Consider the following 26,106-nt stretch of genomic DNA (forward strand, 5'->3'; position numbering starts at 1 on the left):
GCATGCAATGGAGCCCTTGGGCAGTCCGTTTAAGCCTACGCACGTCTAATGATGGCTTTAAATACCTAAAATAAAACATTAAAGTACAAATAATTACAAAGCAAACCAATTACATTAAAATGCTGTTATCAAATTATTTTAAAAATGTGATATGGTCAATGTGTTCTTTTTTAAGATTTTATTTATTTGTCACAGAGAGAGAGAGCGCGCATAAGCAGGGGCTACGGCAGGTAGAGGGAGAAGGAGGCTACCCACTGAGCAGGAAACAGGATACGGCTTGATCCCAAGACCCCAGGATCATGACCTGAGCTGAAGGCAAACGCCTAACCGACTGAGTCACCCAGGAGTCCCAATATGCGTTCTTACTAACACATTAAATAACAGATTTCTCAGCAGGTCTAATTACGATTGTTATTTCAAAGTGGTCATGAATATAAATAAGTCAGGTTAACTGTAACAACAACAGATTTCTATTATGTCTATCAGTGACAAAGTCACAGGAGTTGCCGATAGTAATAATATTGGTCATCTACATTTGTAATTGAAAGAAATACTATATTTCCTCTCGAGGAACTATAACTAAATATAACTAAAATTAAACATGTGATTTTTAAAATTTCTAATCACACAGGTGCACACCACCTCCCACCAACAAGAATAACATAAACAACAACAACAAAAAACTATTAGAGTCTACCCACACACTTCAAGTTCCGAACTATATTAGTGCTCAATTCGGCACACATATAGTAAGACTGGAACGATCCAGAGAAGATTAGTATGGCCCCCATGCAAGGATGACACACAAATTCATGAAGCATTCCATATTAAAAAAAAAAAAAAAGAACTTCTATATTAACATGTATGTATTTTAAAATATAATTTGCCATTTCCTTGACAACTTAAACAACATTCCGATCACCTAAAAGAGAGAAAAGCTGAGAGAAAAATTAACCATGAAATGCAAATACATTATCACAAGGAAAAAATTTTTTTTTCTCTTTTTGTATCTATATAAGATAATGGATATTAACTAAACTCACTGTGGTGATCATTTCATAATATATGTAAATCAAGTCATTTTACCCTACACCTTAAACATCCAGAGTGCTGTATGTTGATTATATTTCAATAAAACTGAAAGAGAAATAAGTACAAACATATATGCACACTTGTACATTAGGAAACTAAATGAACAAGTATGGGAATGAAACAGTAATCTAGATCAATCATATTTCATTGATCTTAGTGACTATAAGAAGTCCAAAGATGTTAGTAATATTTTCTTGTTTTAAATTTTACAACATGTTGCCAAGAACATCATATAATTTCCTTTTTTTTTTCTTTAGCCTGTAGAGTCACACGTTTCTCTTTCTCCCCACCCACTCCTTTTTAGACTATTTCTTTTGCAGGAATAGTTAAATAAAATCTTTGGGTTAACAATAATCACAGCTTAAAAGAAATGCTTTTCCTCTGATGGTCTTATTAAGAGATGAACTTTAAATAACATTGGCTTGATCTCTCAAGAAACGAATCAAAATTTAGATTTGTGCTTTGCCAGCAAATTCTATTGCTATTCACGCACAGTGATGCCAAAGTTAAGGCCTTGGTTAATTACTGAAACAGGCAGTGAATTCATCATTTTTTTCAAGCAGAAATATGAATGAATCTGCCAATCCTCCTTATTGTTATACAGAATAGTTACACTTATAACTAAGGGTAAGGTGACATTTAAATTTTTAGGAGTTTTTCTATCCTTGACAAATAAAATTATACCTTCTAAGATAAAAGACACACTTTTTTTTTTTTTAAAGATTTTATTTATTTATTCGACAGAGATAGAGACAGCCAGCGAGAGAGGGAGCACAAGCAAGGGGAGTGGGAGAGAAAGAAGCAGGCTCATAGCGTAGGAGCCTGATGTGGGGCTCGATCCCATAACGCCGGGATCACGCCCTGAGCCGAAGGCAGACGCTTAACCGCTGTGCCACCCAGGCGCCCCAAAAGACACACTTTTGAATGAGAAGTGATTTTTTAAAAAATTTACCTAAGATAAATTGTAAACAAACTGACGGAAGTGCAAAGCGATGATGGTAAAAGTAAAAAACGTCCTTGAGAAATAATGTGTCAGTGAGTGCCTACTCATTAAACTAATCGCCTATTACTTTGATAGATTATTGTCATATAATGTGAGTTAAAGCAATTGCAATTCAATATTCAACATTCCCCCCCCACCCACTTAGGGGATGGTCCTCTATGAGTCCCCCTCTGAAGAATTAACATAACGAAGGAAGAACCCATTAGACAATTTTTAGAACACTAAGTGTGAAATTTCAAAATGCCACTATTTTATTGAAAATGCCCATTCCTTTGTTCCAACAGGTACTTGTAGGAATAGAAATGAGTGTTAGAGTAGTTAAAAGCAGAAACAGAAATATATCAAAGGCCATTGTATTGAGATTTATCTCTATCTCTAATGACTTGACTATTCACAGGTATTTAAAGTTTTAAAAGCTTTTTTCCATTGTTGAATGTGCCTTTTTGAGGTTTGACCGTAAATGAAAAGGGAAAGAACAGCACTTTTATGTATTTCATACAGCCTAAGAGACACACCTTCTGGCTCTAATTCCAGATGATGATTTGGGTTTGGATCATTCTTTACTTATCAGATGCACCACTTCTTCTCCTTCTTCTCCTTCTCCTCCTTCCCCTTCCCCTTCTTCTTCTTTTTTTAAAGAGGCAAAATGATAACATTTAGATAAATTTACATCACGCCTAACTTTTTCAGAAGAGGAGGGAAAGAAAACCAACTGGTGTATCTGTAGAAGACAGAGTATCATCCTTGTTGATACCCATTACAAAAAGTCGTTTGCAAATTGCAAGATAATTTGCGTTGTATTTCTTTATGTGTTTTACTTAATGAAATGCTTGTAAAGTTAGAAATGTTTGCAACACAATATTTCAAATTTATAAGCTTAGGAAAATACAGTTGTTTTCAGAGGCGGCTTTTTAGGTCATCTTTTATGATTACATAAAAATGACTTTGGATAATTATCTCTTTTGACCAGAGTAAGAAATGGAGAATATGGTTAGACGTGAGAGAAAGGAAGCCAGGATCGCAGGTGAGAATGAGAAACAAAGTAGCAATAAGATTAAAAAGACAATTATAGAATGGGGAGAAAAGTGGGAAGAAAGGGAAAGAAATAGGACTAGAAGAGACATCAAGAAAGAACACCTTTTATTTTTATAAGAACACGAAATTACATTCATGAAAAACTTTTGTAAAAACAAAAAAATGAATAAATATAAAAAAGAATCCTCTGAAATTAAAAAAATAAGCTTGTAAGGTAATAATACCAAAACCAAAGAGGAAAAGAAAGGGGAAGAAAACTGCAGTAAGTAGAAACCATGCGAAGCTGGCGTGGAGATGTAGAGAAGGGGCCTGGGATTTCACAGCTCTGCTAGGAAGACATCAAACCATGGGTCCCGTGAAGTGTGAAGTTACTCATGGCGTCAGCTTGACAAAGAGTTAGACTCGATTTTGTTTTTTTTTTAAATCTTCATTTATTAACGCTTTTGAAAAGGTACATTGTTTATGTGGTTTAAGAAAAACTATTTTGAAAAGGTATGCTCAGAAAAGTTTCCAATCTCATTCACACACTTCTATGCTGGCTTCACTCACTCCTATTAATAACCATTATCTTCAGTTTACTGTTCATCTTTCCATGTTTCATTATGGAAAAAAGAAATACTCTATCAAACCCTGTTTTTTTTTTCACTCAACAATATATTCTGGAAATCATTCCATAGAAGTTCTTAGAGACCATCTTCATTCTTTTTAACATCTGAATAATAGTCTTTTGTGTAGGTCTACCATAGTTTAGTCAAATTAGGCTTTTATGGGTATTTATTTAGGTTGCTTCCAAAATTTTGCTATTATAACATTGCATGAATTATCTGTGTATAAGTTGTTTGGTATATACGGAGGTTTATCCTCAATGTATATAGCTATAAATAGAATTCACTGCAGGCTCAATAGGAAATGCATCTACAGTTTTCATAAATATTACAATTCTTCCCCAGAGGGGGTTATGTGTACCTATCAGCAATGTATGAGAATATTTCTTCACAGTTTCATCGATAGAGTGTACTTCCTGGCTTTTGAATTCCTGACAATATGTGAGAAATAATAGTTCAGTGTACTTTTAGTTTACGTTTTTAAGTTTATGAGTAAAAGGTAATAACCGTTATTTGCATAAGGGCCATTTAGATATGTTTAATTTGAACTGTCCATGTATTTTCTGGACCTTCGTATTGGGTTTTCAGTAATTTTATATATTATATATGTATTTGTAATATATAAAAATTGCAATGTGATATATCTACCTTATATATGCATATACATAAAATATACATAATATATAATATTTTCTCTTAGTTTATCATTTATTTCACTTTTTGCTTATGGAGTCTTTTTATAATTTTTATATGGTCAAATTCATCAATCTTTTCTTTATTATACATGAATTTTGAGTTTTGTTTTGGTTTTCTCACATCCGGATTATAAAGGAACTTTATAATCTTTTAAATATAGTCCTTTAATCTTCTTCTAGTCCTTGTATAGTTTATCTCTCTACATCCAGATTATTCACACATTTGGACTTTATTCTGGTGTTCAGTGAGAAGTAAGGTCCAATTTTATTTTTTTTAATGGTTATCTAGTTGGCCTATTATTATTTATCTTTAAAAAACATTTATTAGATGAGCTTTGAAACTGAGACTCCTCATAAAATTTAGACCATTAAACTGCTATACTTTCAAAATAAGGTAGACTAGAAAAATAGTCACTTGGAAACAGGAAGATGATGAGGAAACTTACTTTTATTGGTCTGTGTTTCAAGAAAAATACTTTCTAGAATATATAAGGCAAAGCTCAATAGCCATAATCACTTTCATACAGGCTTGGTTTTTCTATCTACAATGCGATCAAGTTGAAAAGTAAAAAGAAAACACAAAGAAAAGGTGTGTGGAAATTTTTACACACACTTTGAGTAACAAGAATTAAAATCAGGAATTGCTTAAAACCAATTACAAAACTACTGTGAAACAAGGCAAATAGTATTTAGCTAAATCAGTGTGTGTAATAAAATTGTACATTTAAACTAATATTAGAAAATAAAATAGTCTGAAAATGAATGAGCTGTGCCTAACAGGAAGACAGAATTAAAACCATATAATAAAGCAAAAGAAGTTGAAAAAAGGAAATTTAAAAAGAGACAGATAACAGAAAGAAATCAAAATGTTACAAAGTTGTACAAATCCTAATATTAGGAAAGATGTGGAGGAATGGAATCTCATGTACTGACAACAGGAGGGCAACTTGGTCAAACTACTTTGGAGAACAATTTATCTAGTTCATCTAAACCACAATATACCTTAAAACAAGCAATCCCCAGTAATCCTATCCTCGCATGAGCAGTCCACTAAGATGTATGTAAAAATATTGATTCAAGTAACATTTAGAATAAGGAAAATTTGTAATATCCATAACCATCAACAAGAGAATAAATAAATTGTGGTATATCCATATTACAGAGCATTATACAATACAAATTAATCTAAAAAAATGAATTCAGTGAGAAGTTGCAGAAGGTTATGTCAAATATACAAAATTTGTATGTTTAAAAGATGCAAATTTAATACTAAAATATGGAATTTTTAAAGATATTTTATTTTTATGTACTCTCTACACCCAATGGGGGGCTCTAACTTATAACCACAAGGTCGAGTCACATGTTCCATTGACTAAGTCATCCAGGTGACCCTAAAATAGAAAATTTTTAATTAATTAATTAATTTATTTATTTATTTATTTAGATTTTATTTATTTATTTGACAGAGATAGAGACAGCCAGCGAGAGAGGGAACACAAGCAGGGGGAGTGGGAGAGGAAGAAGCAGGCTCCCAGCGGAGGAGCCTGATGTGGGTCTCGATCCCATAATGCCGGGATCACGCCCTGAGCCAAAGGCAGACGCTTAACCGCTGTGCCACCCAGGTGCCCCTAAAATAGAAAATTTTTAAATTCCAAAGTGTGGATATAGTCAACTTTGGTTAAAGAGGAGACAGGCAAATTTTAAAGTGGTAGTCAGGGGTCATCAACTGCATTACCATGTTTTATTTCTTAAGTTTGGTTATGAGTATATAGATTTTTATTATATGGAATCTATAGTTTTATAAATAATGTATTACCAAAGTATTACAAAAAAGAAACAAAAATAAAACAGAATGAAAAAGAAACAGGATAGAAGTAGAAATAACAATAGGAATAAAATCAGTAGACTAGAGGATAAAAGGGCATAAAGGAAAAGGAAGAAAACAAGTTAACATAGTCCCTTCTAAAGGGTTATCAAAGTCCTACAATTAGGTTAATCATCCACCTGACTAAATACAACAACGACAACAAAACATCAAACAAACAAAAACCTATGAGATATTTCAAGACTAGAAAATTATAATTAATAAAATATGAAGAAAATATGTTATTTATCTTTAAAAGCATCTTGTGTGAAAAAACAGGTGAACATGGAAGGCAGAACAATAAAAGGTGGAAAGATCAGGAGCCATTTTAGCAGTTGTTGCCATAAATACCTTGTTAGTCTATGTCAGAAGACTCAAAATATTTAGGAAATTAACTTTGGGGCACATACACATAATTCATCAACAGCATCTTTTCTGTGCCTTGGCAAAGAAAGAAACACTATCTCCAAAAACAATTATTTACTACCAATACTAATTCACCTCTAAGCCAGCCCTTGAATTTGTTGAGGGGGCAAACAAAAGACACCTTCACTGAGTTTGCTCTGGGTAGGCTCAAACCTGCATCCTGTCCAGTGTGCAGATGAGGAATCCAGTAAGACGTAGTTGGATAACTGCATTTTAAGCCTAGAAATCCAGACTCTAAGACTATCTGACTCTAGTTGCAAGACACCCATGGACCCAATACTGCAAAAACATTTCAGGGCCAAATTTCACCCCTCAGGCAGAAGAAAACCAGCTGGATTTCTTTGCAGGTGTATCACTATCTCTTTATAAGAATTTAACAATTTCTGCTCTATTGCATGCATAATTATTTTGATAGATGTTGTTTGGGTTGTGTATATTTTGAACTGGGAAAATGATATAAGGAGAGCTATTTCAATAAATCTTGTCTGATTTTTTTTTTCTTTTCAGCCTTTCTGCAGCCCACTCCCCAATCTCCAGTGAAAATATCATTTATTCAGAGCTAAATATACATGGTAGAATCCTGGAAAGAATATTTCAACAGATCATAATTGAAAATGTTTCATTATTAATATAACTCATTGAAGACATGATACATGAATTTCTACAAGTTTTGTTAATGAATCATCCCTGAATTGTTCCCAGAAGCATAATAAATAATTACTTAGAGCTTGATGTATTTTTGCACATAACTTTCATAAATTATGAGTATATTCCACTGTGTTTATGGTTTCTAAAATAAGTATATGTAAGCAAAAAGTCCCCAGTAAGAAAGCTTTTTATGTAAATAAGTACAAACTATGGCTAGATGGTAACTTTTTTAAAAGATTTTATTTATTTATTTTATTTGAGAGAGAGAGCGAGAGCAGGGAGAGGGGCTGACGGAGAGGAAGAGAGAAAATCCCAAGCCTTCTCAAGGCTGAGAGCAGAGCCAGACACAGGGCTTGACATGACCTGAGCCAAAACCAAGAGTCAGACACTTAACAATATGAGCCACCCAGGCACCACTGGGTAGGTGGTTAGTTTAAAGCACCTAAAAATATCAAAAAAATTGTATACTTATTCTTAGAAAAAAAGTCATGGCTATATTTCATTAGCACAATATCACCTGTTTCCAAATATATCTATCACTAAAGTAGAGGCAAACTGCCCAAGAATGAACTCAGTACTGGGTTACTGTCTACCTGACTTCATTTTTTCATATTCATAAGCTTAGCAGATTCAGCTTACAACAAGAAGGGAACAACTCTTACCATCATAGGATTTAATGGAAACATAGAAAAGAGATATACGTAACAATAAAGTTTGATATTCCTTAGGAACTTTTAAATTTTGATGCGAAAAATAATGTTATGGATGATCAGAGGAACATTTTGGAATCCAAGTAATAGTAAGTTAGGAAATGGGTTGTATTAGTAAGTATAGTTGTAAATATCTAATGATTAAATAATACAGTCTGTAATTTATAGAACACTCATTTAATATTTAAGACAATCCCTTAAAGAAGGTAGGAAATTATTATCCCATTTTTAAGAAGAGAACTAGTTGAGCACATACTTACATGATAATTTATCTAAGACAACACTTTTGGTAAAGCTGTTGAGCCAAAACTCTAAGTCTAAAGACAACAGTTATGCTGCTACAATACAATTTGTATTTAGCAGCACAAATTAAACATCTTTTAAAAAGGACCCGAGTAGGTAGCAGCTTTCTTCTTCCTCCCTCTCTCCCTTCTTCTTTCATTTCTTCCAAATATTGTGGCTCAAGATACACATAAAATAATCAGTGCATGTGCATAACATCAAGGATGGAGTTAGATTCACTTTCTACAAGAATTCCTAATTGTGGAGGCCCATAGAAGGACTCCAGAGAGCTCACCACTCTTCTGGAATCAATAGCACAATTTGGTTTTCACTCTTCTGGGGAGGTGGCTTGTTTTCAATACCAGACTTTGAAAGGGTACATGACATACCTCCTCCTTGAATTTTAAGAAGTATTGTCCTAAAGCCTTTACATATGCAAGATTGAACTGCACAGCACTTTCTGAATTTTACCAAAATGTTCCCTTAACAATCATCAGATGTTTGGTCAATCCTAAAGGGATAACACAGTAAATATATTCCACAAATGTGTTTTAAAACTAAAAACTAAAGGACTTTATTGCATTAGCAGTTGTAAAACACTGCTCATAAAATTTTCCTCACCCTCTCTTTCTCTATCCCCCTCCCTTCTTCCCCTTTTCCAATATTCCCTCTTTCTCACCCTCTCCTCCAGAAAACACATGTGCTCCAGAAAGTGCCCCATAATTGGGAATTATAAAGATAAACAAATTATGATCCCTAAATTGTAGTCTAATTAGCAGATCAGGTCAAATATTCAAAAGAACTAATATAAGAATACTGTTGTGACAGCAGCGTAGTGTACATTCATGAGCTGACTTCACTTCCCTCTTACTTGCAAAAAAGGACAATGACTTATTCTGGTCTTTAGATATATTCAGAGTCCTCCAGAGGCGACCATCCCACTGTATTACAGTACAGGGTTAAGAATATTCTCCATGAGCTGCTAAACACAGAATTGTTAGGAACTGGGAATTAGCTTCTGTCTAAATTTAAGGAATGGCAATAGATTATATTTATTAAAAATGTATATGGTCAAAGTGAGAGTTTCTCAATCAAGAGTGATTGTAGGCTCTGGTCAAAGATAGCTGACTCAACAGCAGTGTTTCACTTTTATACTTCCCCAAATCCCATCAGAGTGATAGAAGAAATGTAAAACTGAAAATGAATCCATGTCAGTACCGTAAAGTAGAAGACTATTAATAGAACAAAATTTGAGGAATACATGGAAGATTTAAAGTAGAAAAGCTCAAAAAGAAGGTAAAACCCCAAAAAGCTAACAAATAAGCAAACCACACATGTTAAAAAGAGGGTCACTGCCTAAGATCCATAAGACTGTTTAAATATTGAAAAACATATTGGCTACAAAATACAAAGAGTAAAAACCTCAAATGAAAAACAGACTTGCTTAAATGTCCACAGAACTTAAAATTATACTAACTGTCTTACTTGTTAGACGTAGCCTATATAAACATTTTATTATATTTGTTATTGAAGTTAGATAGATATTCTCACTTTTAAAGAATCCCCAAATATGATGATGATTACTGAGAAACCAGAGCCAACTGTATTTAGTTACTTTAGATCAAAAAATTCTTAAATTAATATATTGTCTTACAAAATTTTCTTTTTTAAAGATTTATTTATTTGAGAGAGAAAGAGAGGGAGAGATTACAAGTGGGGGGAGGGGCAGAAGAAGAGAATCTTCAAGCAGATTCCCCGCTGAGTGCAGAGCCCTACGCAGGGCTAGATCTCATGACCCATGAGATCGTGACCTGAGCCAAAACCAAAGAGGGGATGCTCAAATGACTGCACCACCCAGGTGCCCCTCAAAATATTGGCATTTGTTGTTGATGTAGGAATACTTTAATGTATTTGATATTTGGGTAATTGCCTCCCAAAAATAACTGAAAAAAAAATTATTTTCTAAGTAGAGCTTTGAAATCGCTCCAATAACTCAGGTAGCAACGAGGGAAGCAAAATCAGTCTATGGAGTAACAGGTAGAAAACTTAAGTAGCTGGTTAGCTTTGGAGGTTGATCCAGACTGAGGCTTTAAGTACATCTTGCTTAAGGAAATCCCTGAGGAGACACAAAGTGGGTGAGAAGGTTGGAGGATAAAGCTGGGTGGTGACTCAGGGACTGCGTGTTTCCACAGGAAGACAAGCCAACTGGATGGCAGCTTTCCAGCAGCACCACCTAATGAGTCATACAGATCTTCAAGAGTACTGAGCTAAGTTAAATACTGAGTTAAGACCCTCTATTAATAGTTTTGTTCAATCAAGACCCTCATTTACATATAAATGTATATGTAAGCATATATATGCATATATAGAAATGTGTGTGTGTATATATCTATATATATAAAACAAACTGTCCAAATCACAAAATATTTGAGGAAAATCATTGGAAGTTAAGTCTGCAAAAGCAAGGAGTAAACCCAAGAAGCAGAGTTGAATCAGGAAAGAGAAAAAAATCATTATAAAAAAAAATTGTATCTTCAAAGTGTTTCAAGATAATATCACATAACTAAAAATAGAAAGCCTTGTTATTTTATAAAACAAAACCAAAAACCCAGGGTTCTTTGAAATTAAAAGTATAGTTGCTGAAATTTTTAAAGGTGGGGGGAAAAAAAGAAAGAAAACAAAAAGGAAAGCAAAGTCAAACAGAAGTAGAGAATTGTCCAAAGGCAAAAGATTAAATCAGTGTAAAAGCAAGGAAGGAGATTCTTGCAGAACATAGAATACAGAAGTATTAATACATCCTCAATCTCCATAATCCTAGACAGTGAAATCTCCAAAGATAAAAACAACAATCCTATAAATTGCCAGGAAGAAGAAAGATGATATCTGTGAAGAAATATGAACCAAACTCATTTATGTCAAGAAATAAGGAATGCTAACAAAACAAACAAACACAAAATGTAGCACTATGTAAAACCGGCTAAGGAAGTTCTGAAACTGAAATATACACCCACCCTCCAGAATACTCAAAACAGAGAACTTTTTATATGTACAAATACTCAGGAGACTTTTTGCCCAGGGAACTTTAAAAAGTATGATGATACGTATGTGCAAACTGAAAAATGGGTTGAAGGGAAAATGAAGACATGATATACAAAAAATAAGAATGAACAAATAAAATTGCTGAGAATAGTAATTAATATGTTTCTCAATAATTGCACTTCTACGTAAATATTCACAAAACAAATGCAAAATGCAATAAAAATAGAAATTAATAAATGGTTGACAAAAGTAATCCTTTGGGAACAGACTTCGCAATTTTTTTAAAAAAACCTAAAAGTAAAGGCTACAAATTAATCTGAAAACTGTTTAAAGTAACTCTTACAAAGGTTTGAGGAGTGGTTTAGAGGCAGAAGAAGAGAATTCCCATTCTTTATATCTGTCTTTATTTTTTGAATTGTTTATAATGAGCATGTATCATTACCTTTTTAGAAATTTAAATATAATTGTGGCCACAAGATGGGTCTATTTGTTATTTACCTAAGCAAATAATTTATAGAGTAAGATACTAAAGAATTAACTTCGTTGCCAATTACAGGATTCAATTTAAAGCAAATAGGTTTAGTGTCAAGCATTAAACAAGATGTCCGTGGATCCATTTTACAGTACCACTTTATCAATTTATTATACCATGGATTAGCATATAAACATTGGTAATAGCTAATAGATTGCAAACACATTCGTTGCCTTACAACTATTATTTTCCTATGCTTCATAATGCATCATAAACTCTTTCGTGTCATTAACCACTAAGGCAACTTGAAAGAAAATATCTAGGCTTATTGCAACTTTGTTTTTTTAAGATTTATATTTATTTATTTTAGAGAGAGAGAGCACGCGTGCGCGCGCACACACACACACACGCACACACACACACACATAAACGGGGGGAGGGGCAGAGGGAGAGAAATCCTCAAGCAGACTCCCCAGTAAGCAGGGAACCCAAGGCAGATCTCAATCCCAGGACCCTGAGATAACGGACTGTGCAGAAATCAAGATTCCGATGCTTAACTGAATGAGCCACCCAGGCCCCAGGCACCCAGCTTATCACAACTTTTGAACTGATTATCTCCTTTCTCTCTCACTAGCAATAATGCTGAGGAACTTTGTCTCCACCCTTTTTGCAGCCTGGCTGCTCACTGGAATTCATTTCCAATCCTTTGGTTTATCAATGTTGTACCTGGTGACTCACAGTTCCATTCCTGTCTGCTGATCCAGTCAGGCACCGTTGTACTTCTCTCTCTCTGCCCGGAAATTTGAGCTGTGAATACTCATCTATGAATAAATACAAACATCACACTTCTTGCTTATTTCCAGCAATAAGTGCTTTATTAGAGAAACCATCTGGCTCCTGGTTCTTGGTCTTCCTCTTACTTTTGTTGCCTCAGTATGTTCTTTTAGCATTACCTCTGGTAATTGATCTCCATCTCCTGGCTTCCCTATCATGACAGGCTTAAATGCACTCATGAGTTTTTATGGTTGAACCACCATGCCAGGGTTCTAGAGAACCATTTCAAGGCTCCATTTTTCTGGATGACACTTGAATAATGTGCCCACATTCCTGTCAAAACGGCATCTTTTTCCACTGGCACAGGGAACAATGGACATTGTAGGAGCATATGATTGTCAAACTTTGGGAACAATTCAAGAAGGGAGAGTTTCTCATCTAGTTAAAAGGGACTTTATGAAAGTCATGAGTGAATCAACTTAAATTTTAAGATAAACTTATTTTTATTTTTAGCATTTGCTACTTTCTGTTATGGAATCTCAAAGACATATTCTATAAGATAGAACTATAAGATAGTTCTTTTATTTCTTTTTGACCAGTGTTTCTCAACCAGGAGTAATCTTTCCCCTGGGGACATAGCAATGCCTGGAGATATTTGGGGTTGTCACAACTGGGAGATGCTGCCAGCATTTAGTGGGCAGAGGTTAGGGATGCCTCTCACCATTCTGCAGTGCATAGAACTGCCCTCCATAGCAAAGAATTGCCCGTTCCAAAATGTCAATAGTGCTAGGCTAAAAAATCTTGATCTAGACTCTCGCTAGTTCCAAGAGAGCACGAAAATTGTGTTCTTTCATACAATGCTAAACAAAAATTTCTAATTCTTTTTTCTTTACGGTCATTTCATTGCCTATATGAGGTTGGGCATGGCCGTCTGAATTTCTTTAGTCAATGAAATATAAGGGAGAGTGAGACCCCTTAAGAACTGGCATGTGATTCTTCATCTTCTCATTTTTCCTTCCACATACACCAAAAGTTTGTCTTCCAATAATTAAGAGGCTTTATCTGCCCAAATCAGGCTGAGGGGAGTAGCTCTGGAGAGTCACCTGAACTTGGAATGAATTTTAATAAGTTCAAAGTAGTACTTTATGTTAAACCACTGAAGTTTGGGGATTTTCTGCAGCACAACCTAGCCCATTCTCTTGACATTAATCTTTCCATCCCATGCTCCTAGCATGCCTTCATTGCTGGAAAACTGAAGGCACTTCATCAATGTTCATTGAATTCATGAATTTATATGTATATATGTATTTATATATACACACACATTCAGAAACATACAAAACTCTGGCTTAGTTAAAAGGACTTAATTTGAACAATAGTTACCTAGTTTGTAAGGTGCAAAAGCTACATTTTAAACGCTATTAGAAAATATTTCAAACATTATAAAGTACAAAGAGTAACATGAAAGATATCAGTGCACTTGCCATTCACATTTAATAGACATTAACATTTCGTTATAAATATGATAGGTATTATTAAGACATAACATTACAGATAAAACTAAAGCTCATTTTTCTTCTGTCAATTTTTGCTTTCAATATTTTTAGGCTATGCTGTTAAGTGCACATCTGTTTGGGATTACATAAAGACATACTGAAATACTCCTTTTTTCCACAATGAAGTAACTCTCTTCATTCTGGGCAATCTTTTTTTTAAGTCCGTTTTGTCTTATATTAGTTTTGCTACACAAGTATTCCTTTGGTTAGCAGAACTCTAACATATCTCTTCTCAGCTCTGCTTTCAACTTTTTCTGTGTTATCTTTTAGCTGCACCTCTTGTAAAAAAACAAAAAATCAATATCCTATTATTTTGTTTCTAATTCTGTCGATAATTTCTTTCTTAGCATTCCAAAATTAATATGCTTATATTTATTCTGATTTTGATTTATTTCTACATATATTTTTGTTTTATCATTGCTTCCTTCCTGATTCCCCATTTTCCAATAATTTATTAGATTTACAGATTTTAATTTATTCATCCCCCCACTCATTTACAATAAATGAATTTACTATCTTTTAATGCTTGTAGCAATTATATTTATTTAAGTTGTAAACTTGGCAACAAAGTCTAAAATTAACATATTTCTCTTCTCATTTTCATGATGTTTTCTCTTATTTTAGCATGCCTTGTTCTTAACACCCCACCAAAATTAATATGTTCTCATTGTTTAAACCATCTATATTTATTTTGATTTGTTAATATGTTTGCTTACATATGTGAACGAGATTTTTCCTTGCATCTAACTTGCTTCTTAAAAATTCAATTAATTTCTCACTGAACGACAGCTTTGGGATTGATTTCAGTAGAGTTCTCTGAGTGGAAAACTCAGACTTTATCATGTGTTCATTTTATACTAGTATCAAATGATACTTAACTGAGTATAGAATTTTACAATATTTATATCTCAGTATTCTGAAGATCATATTTCATTAACTTCTAGTTGATAGTAATTCAAATGTCCGCCAAATTTATTTTTATTTGTAGGCAAACGGTCTTTTTTTCTGGTATCCTTTAAAACGTTCTCTTCATTTTAATTTTAATTTTTATGGTGATTTGCAATATCACATACTCAAAATTATGTGTAATTTTTGTCACTAAAGGATGCATGCTTTTATTTAAACAGTTTCAGAAAATCATTGATTGTCTTCTTCTTCCTTTATTATCTCTACTTAATTCTATTTCACTCTGGATATTCTATCAACATATAGATTGTGCCTTATTCTAAACTCCACTTCTGTTAACTTTTCTTTTATAAATGTCTTGTTTTTACAGCTTTGTAACTTTTTTTTGGTAATTTTCTGCGTACATTCCAACACACTAACAATTCTTTCTTGAAAATTGTGAAATCTGCCTATTAATTTCCTTATTGAATTTTAATTATCTCCATTATATTCTTCACTTGTAGTCATATTTGATTAGTTTCTAATTTTCTAATTGTTTTCATTTCGTCTTCCATTATATACTCTAGTTCTTCTCTATTACTTCACTAATTTTATAAATTATTTAAAGTTTCTTTAAGAGTGTTCTCTTTTATCCAGCTTTCAAGTGTGAATCCTCCTGCTACTTGTGTTTGCTTTCTCTCCTTCATTGCGGTCTACTCACATTTTTGAGCCTGTGCTTATCCTTAGGTTGGATTGCCTTGTACTACAGAGTCCTGTATGCAATGGATTGTGGAAGAGCCCCTACAAAGGCATTTGACCTAGCTTTGGCAGGGCGGTCAGCTGTTTCACAGAATTTGATGGAGTTTAAAAGTTATTTTTTGAGATTAAATTCACAATGCACAGGCTATGTAAATTTGAACTCTATACCTGTAGAACACAGGTTTGGAAGTACAATTTCCACCTCCCTTCCCTTCTCTACCTAGGCACACTTACAACCTTGACAGGTATGTAGGTTCTTTGCCACATCTCAGTTTCATGAGTAGAGTTATTTAAATCTCCTTTTTCAAAGGGCTGTCTTTACAGGGTCCTGGCTTCATATAGGAATTTCTTTTCCAGTCTTTTCTCCCCTATACGTAGTTGGGTAATAAACCAAGGACCTCGGGCACAGGATCTAAAGTCCTCTGGGACAAGGCATTCTCACCTTGTTTCTGTAATATGAGAATTTCTTTAAGCTCAAATATCTATTCTTTTAAAATTATGTTACATCTTCATATATTTTTATTTTTATGAGAAGAGATGGGAAAGTTCATTTAATTCATTCAGAAAGGTTCAGTCAGTACATCAATTATGTCAAAAAATACGTCTAATCATTTTCACATACTAATAGCTAAAATTCTAGCACAAATTCAATAAAGATACTAAATGAAGTTGTGTTTTATTAGTAACAACTATACACATGAGAAATGTGAATATGTATATATAGAACATGTCTATTTGGTCTAATTCTAAAGGAAATCCTCTTATTTATATATTTATCTCTATTTTCATTATAATAACCAGGAGCATTTTTGGTGTCTCTGATGAACATATTTGGTGCTAGGAGTCTAAATACCCCCCCTCAAAGTTCTGCTTCACTATTTTTGGAGACTCTAAGTTTATGCTTAGATATATGTCCTCTGTGCAGGACAAACTACATAACACTATGTTCCCATACATAATTTGTGGGAACTTGTGAAAAATAAATATGTGGGGCCCTTTTCCACAAATTATTAAAGATTTCAAAATAATAACAGCAGAGCATTAAGCTGAGTATAGGGTCTCTCAGAGCATGGAGCCCTTTGTGACTGCACAAGTCACAGACCCACAAAGCAGGCTTTGATTCTATATATACTACTTCTAAGATTCAGTAAAAATTCATTTGTTAATATGTTTTATTAATTTCCTATGTCCCAAATGCTGTGACAGAAAATAAACAAAAGAAGATAACATTTTGTAATTAAATTAATGCATATTTTATAACTTTTACTAAAATAAGCTACTCCGTTAACTTTAAAATAGAAATTCATAGAATTAAAAAAATGCAACACAAATATTTAATTTGTATTCTCTAAGAAGAATCTTTCATTATGGGATGCTTAGGAAATTCTGGATTCTATGTTACAAGTCTATGATTTGTCATGTAATACATGATAGGAAATAAGTAGTGTAGAGTTACAGGGCTGTGACTGAATGTAACAAGAGTGACAGCCAGCATAATGTCTGCTAAAAGGAGACCCAGGTGGCAGGGGCAATGCTGGATGCATAGATTTCAAGGATGTTGGTGAAAGCTCTTTTTATTTTTGTATTTTTTTCTAAAGTTGAACTACACGGGGAACCCAGGATGGAGATAGTTTCTGCACTCCAGCAGTTTCATCAGCAACAAACAGCTGGAACCTAAATATAGATAAGGCTCTAAACACAGCAGTTAGTATGATTAAGACTCTCAACATGGGAAGCAACCAGAGTTATACTAAATGTGGTTGCTCCAAACATCAAAGCTTCAGGGTCAGTTAAAATAAATGTCAAAAACTCACAACACAATTAAGTCCCCAGGTATTATAACATTAGAAAAAAAAAAATAGTGACCTCAAAATAGAAACAATCAATATTATTCCCAGAATCCCTCATCTTGGGTTCTGAGTCAAGCCGACTTGAGTTTTGAATCCTGGCTCCCCAGTAACTACGTCTATGACTTTGAGCAAGTTGCTTGGATTCTCTCAGCCTCAGTTATCTTATATACTTTATGGGAGGATTGGGGGAGATAACATAGGTAAATTTCTCAGTTCAATGCCAAGTCCATAACAAGTACTCATTATGAGTTGAAGCAGAATGATCCTTGTGAAAATCTCCAACCAACTGGAGGTGCCTAATATAATTTTTAAAATGGCTATGGAATGAGGACAGTTTCGCCCTTTTCAAGCATTTCCTCTAACTCAGTGTTTCCCAAACTTGTCTGTATATTGGAATCCCATGGGGAGCTTCAGACATTACCGATGCCTCTGTCCTTCTCCCTGAGATTGTGATTTAATTAGTCTAGGGTGTGAACTGGGGTTGGAATATTTAAAAAAAAAAAAAAATCCTCAGCTGTTTCTAATGCACACACAACCTGGTAACTCTGCTCTAACTTATTCTGTGAAATGATGAAACTCATGGATTCTCAATTAGCCTGTTTCCCTACTTACAACATGCAGGGGCAGAGAGAGGTATAGACTAAAGATCCTGTGTTTGGTTAATAGTACCAGATTGGAAGCCAGAACTGACTGAATGTGAATAAGATATTAGTCACTGACTAGGTCTGCAATTAAGGCAAATTAATTTTTCTGTCCTTTATCTTTCTTATCTATAAATAAGGCACCTAAAACTATAGGTCTCAGAGGGTTATTATAAAAACTAAATGAGACAACCCATAAAAAGTTCATAAAGTACAGTGACTAGCACATGGTTAAACTTCTAAAGAATATTAGCTGCTATTATTATTAGTTATTATTATTGTCATCATTTTCATGATTTTGAACTCACAAATACTTCACAAATTATTGAACTGCCAATTGCACACTCCCATTTCTGTATTGGTTTATTGACTTTAATATTTATTTCATAAAAAAGACCCTCCCTGTACTCTGACCTTCTCAACTTGAGGTTGCTCCATAAACTTTCTACTCTTGCCTCCTCAAAGCTTCAGAGAAAACTAATAGCATCGAGAAATAACACACCACTCAATGACCCTAGTTCAGCTCACTGTACCTAAACCAAGTATACCCTGAGGCAAATGAATTTTTTAAAAAAATGACACATCAGAAAATTGCTAAGACTGGCAAATAAACATGGACACTCTGATAGCATACCCTGGATCTTATCAGAAATCTATAGTTCTAGAAAGGAAGTAATATTTGTCCTAAGCAATCTCAACAGATTCTCCATCGCGTAGTATATTACTTTTTTAAGAAAGAGAAAGGAATAGAAAACAAAAATTGAAGAAGAAAAATTCCCAGTACATTTAAAAATTTTTTAAACTTACTGTTCCAAAACAGCATCTACTCTTTCAAATAACATGCAAAATAGTTATCAGAAAAGTGAATATTTTTAAAGAGATCAGGCCAGTGTGACTTGCTTATTTATTTATTTATTTAACCAGGAGGGCAGCGAGGACTCATTCTGTGAGGATCAGGGAAAAGTCTAAGGACTGAAGATAAAAATGAGTGTTCTGGAGGAGGCAGATACAGACACAATAAAAGCATATAGTTCTCTGTGCCTCAAAAAACAAACAAACAAACAAACATGGATTTTAATCTGCTCTTTCCAAGTATTTCCCCTCTCACTAAGGCCTTTTCTTATTTTTATCTTCCCTACCCATGTCTTGTCCAAGCATGGCATCATGAACCTTGCAATTAATATGGTTCAATTGAAATACTGATGGTGAAGGAGTAGCAGAAAGAGACGAAAGCATCAGCCAAAAGTGAGAACAGGAGGCAGCAGTGTAGCAAATGAGTCTGTGAGGAATGACCTCAACTCATGTATATTTCGTGCCACAAATCAATCTGTGTAGAGATCATATGCTTTAGACTCAAAAACCAGGACTGAGGGAACATACTCATAATGGTATAATCATGCACATATCACTTTTATACTAACATTTGAAAAACCAGTGGCATAGAACACTAAAAAAGGATCACACTGAGAAACTAAATCTGATTTCTCCTTTCAAATTAAAGTTTTACATCAAAAGCCACCTTCACTGAGAATAAAATGGAGTCATTTTGACCATGTTTCTTCCCTTTGCACTTTAAGATAATTTGCAAAGATGATTCAGGCTGAGGGCAAATGAAGAGAAGCTGATCAAACAAAAAGACATTCTAAATATGATTTAAAAGCAAAGAGATGCATTTTATATCAAATAGATGATTCACTGAATTTCAGTAGAAATTACTTTATCATGGATTCAAACACTCTGTAGGTTGAGTCATGTGAATCTCACATTGCTAAAAATTACAGTTTATTATAGACAAAGGCCCAAACTAAGAACTTCAAAGAGTATCCTGTAGCTAGTACAGTGCTATAGAATGAGGTCAGTGATGTATTCATTAAGGGACTCAGTATACGTAAGGTTCAAGCCCTGTTTAGAATCGATAACAGAGGTGACTTTCTTAGTCTAGATGCTTAGATTTAACAGAGATCTGTCCATTTAACTTATTTTTTTTAAAGATTTTATTATTTATTCGACAGAGACAGAGACAGCCAGCGAGAGAGGGAACACAAGCAGGGGGAGTGGGAGAGGAAGAAGCAGGCTCATAGCGGAGGAGCCTGACGTGGGGCTCGATCCCATAACGCTGGGAACCACGCCCTGAGCCGAAGGCAGAGGATTAACTGCTGTGCCACCCAGGCGCCCCTGTCCATTTAACTTATTGACAGATACTAACAAATTAAGTAAAATCAGAGTACAAGGGTAACACTATAGTGATTAGAAAAAAAAGAATCAAGATTAATAATATCAATGCTTATCAAATACTTACTATATGCTGTGGACTAATTTAAGTGCTTTAGATGCATCAATTTTAATCTTTACCATATCTTCTAAGAGCTAGAGATCCTATTACTGCCCCAGTTAAGAAGCTGAGAGTACTAAGACACAGAGAGATGAAATAACTTGCCAAAGATCCCATAGTTGGCAAATAGTAGAGCTGAAGTTTGAGTCACACCATCTAATTCTGAAGTTCTTGCTCTTAGTTACCACACCATACCAGACAGAAGGAGAAAAAGATTGAGCTGAAATTCACAGACTGAGTTCTTATCCAAAACATTCAAATTGGATGGTGTAAGGTCCAAGAATAGAGGATGAACAGTGATAGGCTGAAGACAGAAGTTGACAAAAACCAGGAAAATCTGGGGAGAAAAGGGAATGGAATATTTTTAAAAGACTCTGGGTTTCACTGAATTCATGAGTAGACAGCGGAAAGAGATGTTGTCTGTTGTGCGAGTGGAACTCTACCAGAAGAATGTACCCTGAGAGAAAAGAGCAAACTTAAATCACTCTCTGGGCTATCGTAACAGAAATCATGGCGTTAATACCAGGGGAAAAAGTACAACACTTCCTAAAAAACTTGAGATCAAGAAGTAATTAAAAACATAAAAAAAATTCTAGGAAAAATTTATTTGAATCCTCTGACTGTATAAGTTACACTAGATTATCTTTTTCACTTTAGTACCAAGCACCTAATGAAAAGGGCTCTAAATTAAAATCTACAGTCATCAGCAGGATGTAGGGTCACCAGTCATCCTAGTTCACCTAGAACTCTCCTTAACACTAAAAACCATGCATCCCAGGAAACGCCTCTCTCTCCAGACCCCCTGGGATATTTTTTCCCAGGATAGTGCCAATTTTTAAACTGCCTATCCTTTTCCCATAAAACCCTATCAGTCCAGGCAAACCAGATGTTTGATCATCGTATCAGGATAATACATTATGTTAAAGTCCCATCATAATAATCATGAATTGGATCTCAAAAGGGGGATTTACATGATTAAAAATGACTGACAGAAAGTCATATCAAAAGAGGGAGAAGTCAACTTGACTACAAAGACTGTAAAAATATGTATCATTGATTTAAAACATGTTAACAAAAATAAATGGATGTTGGAACTATCAAATGATATAAGTTGTATCATGAGATGCTAACTCACACCAGTTTTCCTACTGACATGTTATTTTCAAGAATGCTGTATTACAAACATTTTAATTCAAGAATAACTCAATAAATATTAAAAAATAAGTAGCATTAAATGTGGTTAAAGGAATACTCAGGAAAATAAAATATTTTACATTTTAAAGCTGTCTTTGATACTCTAGGCAAAATAAGTTTATAGGCTAATGGAATAAAAATATCAAATATCAGCCCAGAGATGTGTTGGATTTATCCTTTAGGATAATAGTGTTTCAAGATTTAGATGTAAAACATATTTTTTTAAAGATTTTATTTATTTATTTGAGAGAGAGAGAGAGCGTGCGTGCGCGTGCACAAACAATGGGGAGAGGGAGAAGGTGGCTCCCTGCTGAGCAGGAAGCCTGATGTAGGGCTCGATCCTAAGACCCTGGGACCATGAACTGAGGTGAAGGCAGATGCTTAACCAACTGAGAGACCCAGGTGCCCCTAGATGTCAAATATTTTTAAATATACTTTCAATAGGAAAGAGTACAAAATGGTACCGCTTAATTGTTTTACGTTGTTCACATACTGTGAGGAGCACTGGGTGTTATATGCAAAACATGAGTCATGGAACACTACATCAAAAACTAATGAAGTACTGTATGGTGACTAACATAACACAATAAAAAAAAATAAAAATAAAAAAGGGATACACTGTAGACTTGTACACTGCTGTCTCTGCAAGAAAATCACTGAACATTGAGCAGTCTGTTAGCCTACATCTGGGTATCAATGAACTGTATAGTGCACATAAAATGTTCTGAATGAAGTGTGTTAAATCACTTATATCATTCAGTTTGATCTCCAGTAAAAAGCAATCAGGTTCAAGACAACCAGTGGAGTAAGAAGAAATACTAGAAGAGCAGACAAAACTTCCCAATCCTGTCATCACAGGTCCAAATAATGCTATTTAAATTATGAGACACAAAGCTGGACAGCCTTGTTCTCAGTGTTCATCTAACACCCCCCTTTTCTAAAGATGTTTTGAATGTTAAGTAAAATGCTGCATTAGATCAAGCACTACCCTTCCAGTTAAAAAGAAAGAACATTTCACTCAACATTTAACCCAGTGCATCACAGAGCATATACAAGAAAAGGTGATTTCTTGAAAACGACATTTCAAAATTGGTTTTAAAACTTTTTTGTTTTAAAATACTGGGACCTAGCCATGAGTACATACTAAAGTAATTGTCTTTGATAGGTTTCTCTAACAGTAATAATGTTGCAGAAACAGAGGAGAGAGAAGTCGCCGGACCAGTCTAAAGGTAACATTCCCCCACACTTCCACCCATTCAAGGAGATGCCTATAAAACAAGCAATGGACCATGTCTATTTCCAAGGCGGGCTTCTGGAAGGAACAAGTGGTTGTGCTTCATTTTAAGATGCAGAATGTAGATGACAAAAGCATGACTACCCTGCAGAAAAGTAATGAGAATTCGGGCATCCAGGAATGGTATGGATCCTGTTACAAGTTCCAGAAAGTAGAGACATATAGTCTCTACTACATGGCTTCGTGATGAATGATTAGGGACACAATGAAAGTGAGCAGTCCAAGTTAAAAGGTAAGTAAAAGAGAAAAGCAGAAATGGAAAGTGAAGAGTAAAAGCAAAATGTATTTGTTTTACTAGACCCTGATACCTAGGGTTAAAATGATATATTGCTGGGTGCCTACCATGACAAGGACATTCTGGCAAGAGTCTTACCTCCATCATGAGCATTTAAGACAACAAGCATGAAATTCAATAATGTTCAGGAGTTAGAAAAAAGTTTTCAGATAAACAACAGGAGCTCAATCAGTTGAGGACCACAGATAAAAAAGAGTAGATCCATGGGGAAAAGGTACTCAATTGTTTCAGGAGAAAACAACAGGGGAGGAGATAGATAATAATCACTTTTCCCCATAATAGAGCAAGTTATTTAACCAAAGAGCTATAGTTTAGAGCATGCTGGTAACTGTGGTAGCATAGACATCACCAAGTTTCAGTCTATTGAGAGTAACAATTGGAATACATCTTTACATGAAATGATTCAGAAGGAAAAGCAAGAGTAACATTAACTGACAAGAATATTGACCCATAGAGAAGTTCACAAACCAAAGGGAGAATGGAATAGTGGGGAATACCTGAATGGGAAAGAAAGAAGGGAAAAGCAGTAGTGATATGAACATCAAGATACATGTCATATGAAACTGAATGTTATCTAGATTTACTGGGTACTAACCACAAACAAAGTGCTAGACTAGAATGTGTAAGCAATGACAAGATGAATAATGCATGTGAAGGAAGAAGTTTTCTTGATTAAAATTACAAAACATTCAAGAAAGACAAAATGTTTTAGTGATGGGCTCCCTCAAATTACCTGTGGAGATTTTATAAATTACTGTCTAAATTCATGATCCCTGGAATCAAATGGCCTCGCTTAGAATACTGGCTGTCTCACTTACTATCTGCATGCCCTCACTCTTCTTACCTAATTTTTCTTGGCCTCAGTTTTTTCATCAGTAAAACAGGGATAATAGTAGCACCTGTTCAACAGTTTTGTTGAAGACAAATTAAATGAGATAATACGTGTGGAACAGTTAGATTGGAGCCTAGAGCAGAATTAACATTGACAAATGTTGGTAGTGTTGTTGTTATTATCATTATTGAAATCTACAGATGGAAGTAAATTTTATTCTACACAAGTGGAGCTCCAAACACATTCTTCAGTTACTTTCCTCACAGCTTAATCAATCAAAAGTTTGGGGAAACTAGCATTATTTGAAGCTTCAATTCTAATTCTTTGGGATGTAACCAAGAGAGAAAAAGTCAATATACTGGTATTGAGGACTTCAGATTTTGAAAATGAATAATCATCAAAGATTTCATACATACTAAAAAAAGAAATAAACACTAAAGTCTCCATATTTGAGCACACTTTTAAAATGTACACTGCAGTGATGGATATGGTCATTACTGGAACCATCATATCAAAAATACTTATAAATGATAAGGTATGATCCTGTGGATAAAAACTCTAAATTATAATTGTATAATTTTATCTTTCAATTCAACAATGCATTAACATTTATGTGGTGGTCTAGAGAGGTTATGATCTCTAACAATGAAATAATAGCAAAATAATTGTAAAGGATACCTATGCAAAACATGTAAATGAGCCAGAAGTAGGAGAGTAGGAGAATATAGCACAGCTATTGCAAAAAGTAACTAAAACCCACAAAAGATGTCAATATGACTAATATAAATAATAAATGGAAGTTTCTAAAAATATTAATAACTATAGAAATTTTCTATTTGGCTATGATCCAAGCAAAAGAAAGAAAAGTATAAGCAGGCTCATTGTTAGGGGCAAAGAGCCCGCTATTCCTCAAAAATATTACCTTCCTTTCTCAAGACTGAGAGCATCACCTCCCAGCTTTAACATCTCCAGTGACTTCAATGAGATCACCTCACACCTGCCAGAATGGCTAAAATCAACAGCACAAGAAACAACAGGTGTTGGTGAGGATGTGGAGAAAAGGGAACTCTCTTGCACTGTTGGTGGGTAAGCAAAGTGGTGCAGCCACTCTGGAAAACAATATGAAGTTCCTCAAAAATAGAACTAACCTATGATTCAGCAATTGCACCACTAGGGATTTACCCAAAGAAAACAAAAATAGGAATTCAAAGGGAACCATACACCCCAATGTTTATAACAGCATTATATACAATAGCCAAATTATGGAAACAGCCCAAGTATCCAACCACTAACAAATGGATAAACAAGATGTCATATATATAAACAGTGGACTATTGCTCAGCCATCAAAAAGAATGAAATCTAGCCATTTGCAATGACATAGCTAGAGCTAGAGAGTATTATGCTAAGTGAAGTAAATCAGTCAGAGAAAGACAAATACCATATGATTTTACTCATATGTAGAATTTAAGAAACAAAACAAATGAAAAAAGGGAAAAAACAAAGAGAGAGGCAAGCCAAGAAACAGAATCTTAACTATAGAGAACAAACTGGTGGTTACCAGAGGGGAGAAGTGGAGGGGGGATGGGTGAAATAGGTGATGGGGATTAAGGGGCACACGTTGTGATGAGCACCAGGTATTAGTATGGAGATGTTGAATCACTATATTGTACACTTGAAACTAATATCACAGTATATGCTAACTGGAATTTAAACAAAAACTTAAGAAATAAATAAAAATTTAAAAATTAAAAAAAAATCTACAAACCCATAGCAACAACAACAACAACAACAACAAAATCTCCAGTGGCTTAATAAGTACAT

The 26,106-nt window shown here is 34.4% G+C and overlaps 1 protein-coding gene and 1 non-coding gene across 2 annotated transcripts in view; one reads left to right on the forward strand and one right to left on the reverse strand.

The window, feature by feature from the left end:
* The window catches only part of ZNF385D (zinc finger protein 385D), an 855,124-nt gene that overhangs the window by 519,484 nt on the left and 309,534 nt on the right, over nucleotides 1-26,106 (reverse strand). The window lies entirely within an intron of this gene.
* LOC113254172 (U6 spliceosomal RNA) lies at nucleotides 727-832 on the forward strand. The gene has a single exon (XR_003315699.1). It is a non-coding gene; the product is annotated as a U6 spliceosomal RNA (small nuclear RNA).

This window comes from Ursus arctos, unplaced genomic scaffold, assembly GCF_023065955.2.
Source record: "Ursus arctos isolate Adak ecotype North America unplaced genomic scaffold, UrsArc2.0 scaffold_20, whole genome shotgun sequence".
Classification (NCBI taxonomy): domain Eukaryota; kingdom Metazoa; phylum Chordata; class Mammalia; order Carnivora; family Ursidae; genus Ursus; species Ursus arctos.